Here is an 8,819-nt window from a genome sequence, read left to right on the forward strand (position 1 = left end):
CGGATTTCCCAGTAACTGCATATCGAAGCACAATTTTAAGAAAGTGTATTTATACCAAATTGAAAATTTTCTATTTTGCTTTTTCTCCAACCGAGTATATAACAGACCGCTCTCTTTCAAATTTGTTACGGAACTGTTAAATAAAAGACAAGATAATGTAGGGGTCGGCTTGCGACTGCGTCGTATCCGAGAGTCGTTAAAAATCGTCCTATTTAAAATTCTTAGAAAACCCATAAATACACACATATGTATATTGAAAGTGAAGAAAATTTCAATTCTAAATGTGCGGAATTGGAGAAATATAAAATGTAGATCCAGAAGAAGAATAAACAAAGACCAAAAAGACTCATTTTCAAGAAATATTCATATCCGAATTACAGCAAAAAACAGGTATTTTCGATAAAACAGTTGGATATTAAAAAATCCGAATTTCAAATTTGCTGAAATTATAAAATTCTTGAAAGTTGAAAATCACTGAAATAATAAATAGCTGATTTATATTTTATAAATTCCCTAAAAAAATATGATTTAATGGTACACTTGAGAATAAATACCCCTTACAAAATAAAAGATATTATTTTAACAGGAGTAAAACACTACTGAATATTTTTTGCTGAAATTTGAAAACTTGGCAATTCATCGGGAATTTGAAATTCCAGATTTTTAAAAAAATTTTTGGGAGTTTGAATCAAAATTTTCATGAAAATAAAAAAATTAATTCTTTTAAATAAAATATATGTAAATTGCTTGATATTAAATTTAATTTAAAACGCTTTAAATTCATAACATTACCAGTAAAAATATTGCACTTCCAACAAAATAGATAAATTTTTAACCAAATCCCGTGTGGAAATAACCCAATTTGCCCCTATTACAAGTCGGGCACTAATCGGGGGCTAGTTGGGTTAATAATATTGACAAAGTACCCAGTCGGGGACTAATTGGGAATTAGTTGGGCTTTTTGTTGTCAAATTTTCAGCTGGGGCCTGGTCGGTGGTTGGTCAAGGGCTAGTCGGGCCTTTTTGTTCAATAATTTCCGTGCGGGTAATCTTCAGGATCTGGTCGGGAGTTAGTGGGGTTCTGGCCGCGCTATTCTTATGTTTGAGTTTTTAGAGAAGTTTTATCAAATTAAGTAATACATAAAAAAGAGTAATGGTTTTTTAATTCTGAAACAGTAATAATATATTTAAAAATAATTTTACACCGTTTTTTGGAGAAAAGATTTATTAATGTTAAAGTCATCTCAAGCATTTTAAATAAGTAATTATTAGGTAAATAATTTTTGTATGAAAATCAACTTTTTATAAAAACAATTATCAAAATCTGCAAAAAGACGTAATCTGGACTGGTAGCCTTAAAGAAAATCCGCAAGGGCGCGACGTGCCGCCTCTCGCCCAACAGAAATGACGCCTCGAGTGTTTAAGACAGCAGTCCACACGTAACAAAGCATGGAGCTGAAACCTGGAGCGGAGACTGCCGTGACCAACATGGCAGTTCCTTGAGAGAGAAGCTCTTCTATTACTGCGTTCTAGCTAAAGTTAAAAAAAATTATTTTTAATTAAATATTCCACAAATTTTGGGGAACTTTAGTTACATAAATTTATGCATTTTTAAGCGTAGGACATGTTCCACATTATGTCTTGGAAATTAGCGTCAACACAATTTTGGGGAAAATGCCCCAACAAATTTTTACAGTGTAAATACTTCAGAACAATTGTATTATCATATGACCCCTACTAGTAGCCGATCAGGCCCCAACTAAGATAATTCGGGTCACCTGACTTGACCCCGACTAATCTACTGTGATGCTACTAGTCGGGGGCTAGTCAGATGACCCTACTAGCCCCCGACTTTAAGTGGGGTCAACTGGACGGGAACCATACTAGTTCCCCATTTGAATTTCTACACGGGTTAAGCAGATAAGATAAAATTTCGAACAAACCAAAAAAGGAAATTTTAAACCAAAAGACGAATATACAACTAAAAAACAAGCAATTTTCTACCAAAACTGGGATAGTTAAATTTTTAGTTAGTCAGAGAAGATAAGTTTTCATCGAAAAATCTAATAGTTGACGTTTCAACAATAAAAAAATTGAGATCAATACTAGTTGAATTTAAAAAAAAGAATGAATTTTTGGAACTAAAATATGATTTTTCAATAAATATTTTAATTTCGTATTAAAACCAAAATTTCAACAAAAAAGTTCATTTTTAACCGAACAGTGAAATTTTTAACGCAACAATATAAATTTTAACCAGAAAGGATGACTTTTTAAGCAAATATAGATAAAAATACATGTTTCAGTTGCAAATTATATTATTTTGTTGAAAATGTAACTATTTGGTTAAAAATCATCGATTATGTTGAAAATTTTTTATATTATATTTTTTTAAATTAATCTTTTCGATTAAAAACCATCCCTTGGATTGCATATTAAACTCTTTTTTGAAAATTCAATTTTTGGAAGATTCATCATATCAGTTAAAAAATTCATATAATTTGTTGAAAATTTGTCATTTTTTGTTACAATATTATTCTGCTTGGCTGAAAATTCATCTTCGCAGGTTGAATATTCAACAATTTAGTTAAAATTAAACTATGTGAAATTTCAACTATCTGATAAATAATTTACTTCTTTATAGAAAATCATGTTTTCTGGTTACAAATTCAACACTTTTGTAAGTAATTCGTTTTTTGGCTTCAACGCAACTGTTTTGTTAAACAATTAAATAAACTGATTTTCTTAAAAATCAGTCTTTTTAAAATTTATCATTTTGATTGAAAATTCATCTGTTTAATTGAAGATTTAACTAGTTTGTTGAAAACCCGTTTTTCTTGGTTTAGAACTAATTTGTTAACTTTAAAATGTAACAGTGTCATTTTTTGTTGGAAATTCAAAAATTTCGCTGCAAATGAATCTGTCTTGAATGAAGATTGAACTATTTTCTTAAAAACAATGTTTAGAAAATGAATTTGTTTGTTTCTTGAAGTTTCGTAATTTGAGTTATTTAATTCATATGTTCGTATTGAAAATTAAATTGTTTTGTAGAAAATTCGTGTTTTTGGCTTCCAAACTGTACAATAAGATATAAAATTAAACAATTTTGATGAAAATTAACTTTTTTGGTAAAGCCTCAACTTTTTGTTGAAAACAAATTTTTTATACTGAAAATTTGACAATTCCATTTTTGGCTCAAAAATTATATTTTTTAATTGAAATTTCTACTATCTGGTTTAAAATCTATCATACTTGATTGAAAATTTATCTATTTGGCTAACAAATTTGACTATTTTTTTATAAGTTCAAGTTTAGAAAATCGTCTCCTTTGCTTAAGTTTAACTATTTGATTGTTAATGAAAATTTTTGGTTGTAAATTACTTTTTACTTGGTCAAAAATTTTTTTTTTTTGCTTTAAGACTCCACAATTTCGTAAAAAATCTATTTTGTTGAAAAATTCGTTTTCTGGGTTAGAAAATTACTCTTGTTTGATAAAAATTCTTTTCTTTTGGTTGAAGAACACTGTTTCAAAATTCATTTTTTTGTTGTGGAAAAGTAACTTTTTAAACTGAATATGTGTAAAATCCATTTTTGTTTAAAAGATATCTTTTTGATTAATAATTCAAGTACTTGGTTCAAAAGTTATCTATTTTTTTTAAATAAATAAAAAATAACAATTCCTTTTTGTTTTATTTATTTCAACAGGTTGAAAATGCGTTATTTGGTAGAAACCTCATATTTCCTAGATGAAAATGAACTTTTTTGTGGAAAATTTAACTATTTGGTTAAAAGTTGAACTAACTTTGTTAAAAAATTTTTTTTTTTTAAGATTTGCCTCTTTGGTTGAAAAATTAATATTTTTTTTTAAATCCTTATTTTTGCGTCAAAAAAATTTTTTTAAAACGAAATCATTCGATTTTAGGTCTAAAATTTAAACTTTACAAGTTGAAAAATCACCTATTTGGTAAAAAATTTGTCTTTTTGGTAAGAAATGTATTATTTTTTGTTTAAAATTGATATTTTTGGTTAAAAATTCGTCCCTTTTGGTTAAATTAAATTATTATAAAAAAAGTTTTTTAATGAAAGTCAACTTTTTAAACTGCATGTTTGTAGATCCACTCTTGGTAGAAAAATATTTTGTTTAACTAAAAATTGAACTATTTGGTTTAAGAACCATCTATTTGGTTGAGGAGTCATCTGATTTTTGGAAAATTCTTCTTTCTTTTTGTTTATTTCAAATATTTTTAAATGCGTTATTTAGTAGAAAAGTCATCTTTCTTGGTTGAAAATTCTTTGTTCTTAGTTCAAAATAAACTTTTTTGTTGAAAAATAAGCTGCCTTGAAAAAAAATTAAGAATTAATTTTGTTGTTCAAATTTGTATTTTTGGGTTAAAAAGTCAACTATTTGATTAAAATTTGAATTATTTTGTCAAAACAGGTTTAAGATTCAAATCTTTGGTTGAAAAATTAAAATGTTTGTTGAAATTTCGTATTTTCCGGTTAAAAAATTCATTTCTTTTAAATGAAATTATTCTATTTTTGGTTTAAAATGTATACCTCACAAGTTGAAAAATCACTTATGTGCTAGAAGACACGTCTCTTTGGTTGAGAAATTATTCTTGTTCGTTTAAAACTCATATTTTTGGTTAAAAATTCTTCTATTTCGATTAAATTAAACTAGTTACAAATTCTTTTTTTCTAAAAAATTATCTTTTTAAATTTAATAGCTGTCGAATCCATTTATGGTCAGAAAATATTTTTTTTGGGGTTGAAAATTCATATTTCTTATTAAAAATGAACTATTTTGTTACAAATTTAACTGTCTCAAAAAAATCATTGAAAATTAATTTGGCTGGAATTCATCCTTTTGGGCTGAAAATTCAATAATTTGTAGACAATTTATATATTTTGTTGCGAATTTGCCTTTTTGGTAGATCAATAATTTTCTGGCAGGAAAATTAAAATGTTTGGTTAAAATTTTATCTTTTTTGGATTTAATCTAATAACGAAATTGAACAACTCAACTTAGTTTTTATTTTCCTAAAGGTTACCCTCTTTGATTGAATTTTGAATTCTGTTAAAAATTCATGTATTTTGTTGAAAATTCGCCGGTTTGGATATAAAATTAAATTTATTTGTTTAAAATTCATCTCTTTTGCTTGAATTAAACTTGTTGAAAATTAATTTTTTAACCTAAATATTTGTCGAACTCATTTCTGGTTACAAAAATAATTTCTGTATTTAAAAATTTAACTATTGGGTTTAAATTAATGTCTTTTGATTAAAAATTCATCTACTTGGTTGAAGATTTTAGTAATTTGGAAATATTTTTTTCTTTTTTAAATCAATTGGTAGAAAATGCATTACCTGGTAGAAAAGTCATCTTAGTTGAAAATTCAACTGTCTTAAGAAAAATCACTGGCAATTGATTGATTCATGTTGGAATTTTTTTTATTGGAAAATTCATCTATTATTGCAGAACATCTGTTTTGCTGTAAAATTCAACTATTTTTGTGAAAATGCAATATATTGCCACTTGAAAACTAAGGAATTAAAAGTGTATCATATTAACAAGTGGTTCCAAAAAGGTCAGAAATTGTTAACGTTTATTGGACGGTCCCCAGTGGATATTAAATAGTCTAACGACTGACCAAAATTGTTTTTTGAAACCATTTTCCCTAAAATTAATCGAAATGTTTAAAAGTTTATCTGAAGCGATGAGCACTACCCCTGAGTTGTATGAGTCAGGGGTCGAAGGTCAAAAGCCTCTCGTTTAATTCTTTGAATCTCTCGCCTCTTTGCCGGCTGTGCAAATATTCTTGCACGCCTCCAGGAAGGAATCCTCATTCAGTCATTCAGATTCTCAACATCTGAACTTGTGTGAAAATGTGGAGGATCTTTTTGAGAAATTCGGGAGTCGCAGGAGAGGTTAGGAAGAAAAGGGCCAACTTGGGGCAAAGTGGTTCGAGTTTGAGCACACATATCGACCTCGTAACCCACAGAACAATAATTAGAGGACAATCGCAAGCTGCCGGGCTTGTAGTCGTAGTCAGTCCTTCGGAGTTGGAAGGCGCGACAATTGGCCGGATGTTTCCCATTGTAAGTTGGTGCAGACTTTCGTTCCGTATTGTGGAGCATTTAGGCATTTAGGGTGGCTAACGCCCTGAACAGCACCAATTCCGTTAGGGGTGGCACCCAAAACTAACCGGAAAATCTAGCGCGTCCCATCCCGATGCCGACGATGCGAGTATCATTTGGCTACCGAATAAAAGACACCGTTTAGGCCCATTCGTCTTCCGAAATCATCGATCCAAACCCTCAAAAGCCGTCCCGATCGACACCAACACAGAGACCGACGGAAATTGATTATTTACTTCCGACCCAAAGATCCATTAACTTCGAATTATTGAAAGTATACAGTAGATCCCTGAGAGATTTTTTATCTGGAGTTGGCTAAAAACACAAACAATTGACAACTACAATTATCCGATGACGGATAATTTTTATCCTCATCGTGATAAAAAATTATCTGCCGTCAGATAATTGTAGTTGTCAATTGTTTGCATCGTTTTTATTCAACTTCCAATAAAAAATAACTCGGAAATGTATTTTGTATACAGTTTATTTCGGTTACGCACAGTTGTTTCCTCGAGATATTTTTTAATCAGAAGTCGGATAATTGTCATTGTCAATTTTTTGCAGCGTTTTTATCCTACCTCCGATAAAAAATATCTCCGGGATCTACTGTGTATTGTATTTTATTTCCCTTACATACCACAGTGGTGTCTCCAAGATTTTATTTATATAAAGTTGGATAAAAAAGCTGCTAACAATTGACAGATCCTATTCCCCGATGACGGGTAATAGTAGTTTTCAATTTCTTGCAGCGTTTTTATCCAACTTCAAATAAAAAATATCTCATGAATCTACTCCGTATACATTTTATTTCGGTTACGCCCAATGGTGTCCCCGAAATATTTATCATCTGAAGTTAGATAAAAATGCTGTAAACAATTGACAGATAATATTATCCGACAAAGGATAATTGTCATTTTCAATTGTTTACAGCGTTTTTATGCAGCTTCCGATAAAAAATATCTCGGGGATCTGCCGTGTAAACAGATTATTTTGGTTACGTTCAGTGGTGTCCCCGAGATATTATTCATCTGAAATTGGATAAATGTAGTGATCAATTGTTTGTAGCGTTTGTATCCACCTTCTGATAAAAAATATCTCCGGGATCTACTGTACATATATTTTATTTCGCTTACATACAGTGGTATCTCCAAGATTTTATTTATATAAAGTTGGATAAAAAAGCTGCTAACAATTGACAGATACTATTATCTGATGACGGATAATAGTAGTTTTCAATTGTTTGCAGCGTTTTTATCCTACTTTAGATCAAAAATATCTCGGGGATCTACACTGTATACATTTTATTTCGGTTACGTCCAGTGGTGTACCCGAAATATTATTTATTTGCAGTTGGATAAAAACGCTGCAAACAATTGACAGATAATGTTATCTAGAAAAGGATAATCGTAGTTTGCAATTATTTGCAGCGTTTTGTATCCAATTTTAGATAAAAAAATATCTCCGGGATCTACTGTGTAATTATTTTATTTCGTTTAAATACAGTGGTGTCTCCGAAATATTATTTATCTCAAGTTGGATAAAAACGCTGCGAAAAATTGACAGATACTATTATCCGTTGACGGATAATAGAAGTTTTTAATTGTTTGCAGCGTTTTTATCCAACTTCACAAAAACATGTCTCATGGATCTATTGTATATACATTTTATTTTGGTTACGTTGGGTGGTGTCCCCGAGATATTTCTCATCTAAAGTCGGATAATTGTAGTTTTGCAATTATTTGCAGCGTTTGTATCCAACTTCAGATAAAAAATATCTCCGGGATCTACTGTGTAATTATTTTATTTCGTTTAAATACAGTGGTGTCTCCGAAATATTATTTATCTGAATTTGGATAAGAACGCTGCAAGAAAATTGACAAAAACTATTATCCGATGACGGATAATGAAAGTTTTCAATTATTTGCAGCTTTTTTTATCCAACTTCAGAAAAAAATATCTCGGGGATCTACTGTGTATATATTTTATTTCGGTTACGTACAGTGGTGACCCCGAGATATTTCTTATCTAAAGTCGGATAATTGTAGTTTTCAATTGTTTGTAGCGTTTGTGTCCACCTTCTGATAAAAAATATTTCCGGGATCTACTGTGCATATATTCTATTTCGCTTACATACAGTGGTGTCACCGAAATATTATTTATCTGAAGTTAGATAAAAACGCTACAAACAATTGACAGATAATATTATCCGAAAAAGGATAATTGTAGTTTTCAATTTTTTGCAGCGTTCTTATGTAACTTGCGATCGAAAATATCTTGAAGATCTACTGTGTAAACATTTTTTTTGTTACGTTCAGTGGTGTCTCCGAGATATTATTTTTCTGAAGTTGGATGAAAACGCTACAAACAATTGACAGATCCTATTCTATTTCAATTTCTTGCAGCGTTTTTATCCAACTTTAGATAAAAAATATCCCGGGGTCTACTCTGTATACATTTTATTTCGGTTACATCCAATGGTATCCCTGAAATATTATTCATCTGAAGTTGGATAAAAATGCCGCAAACAATTGACCGATAATATTATCCGAAAAAGGATAATTGTAGTTTTCAATTTTTTGCAGCGTTCTTATGTAACTTGCGATCGAAAATATCTTGGAGATCTACTGTGTAAACATTTTTTTTTGTTACGTTCAGTGGTGTCTCCGAGATATTATTTTTCTG

Source organism: Belonocnema kinseyi, chromosome 2, assembly GCF_010883055.1.
Source record: "Belonocnema kinseyi isolate 2016_QV_RU_SX_M_011 chromosome 2, B_treatae_v1, whole genome shotgun sequence".
NCBI classification, from domain to species: domain Eukaryota; kingdom Metazoa; phylum Arthropoda; class Insecta; order Hymenoptera; family Cynipidae; genus Belonocnema; species Belonocnema kinseyi.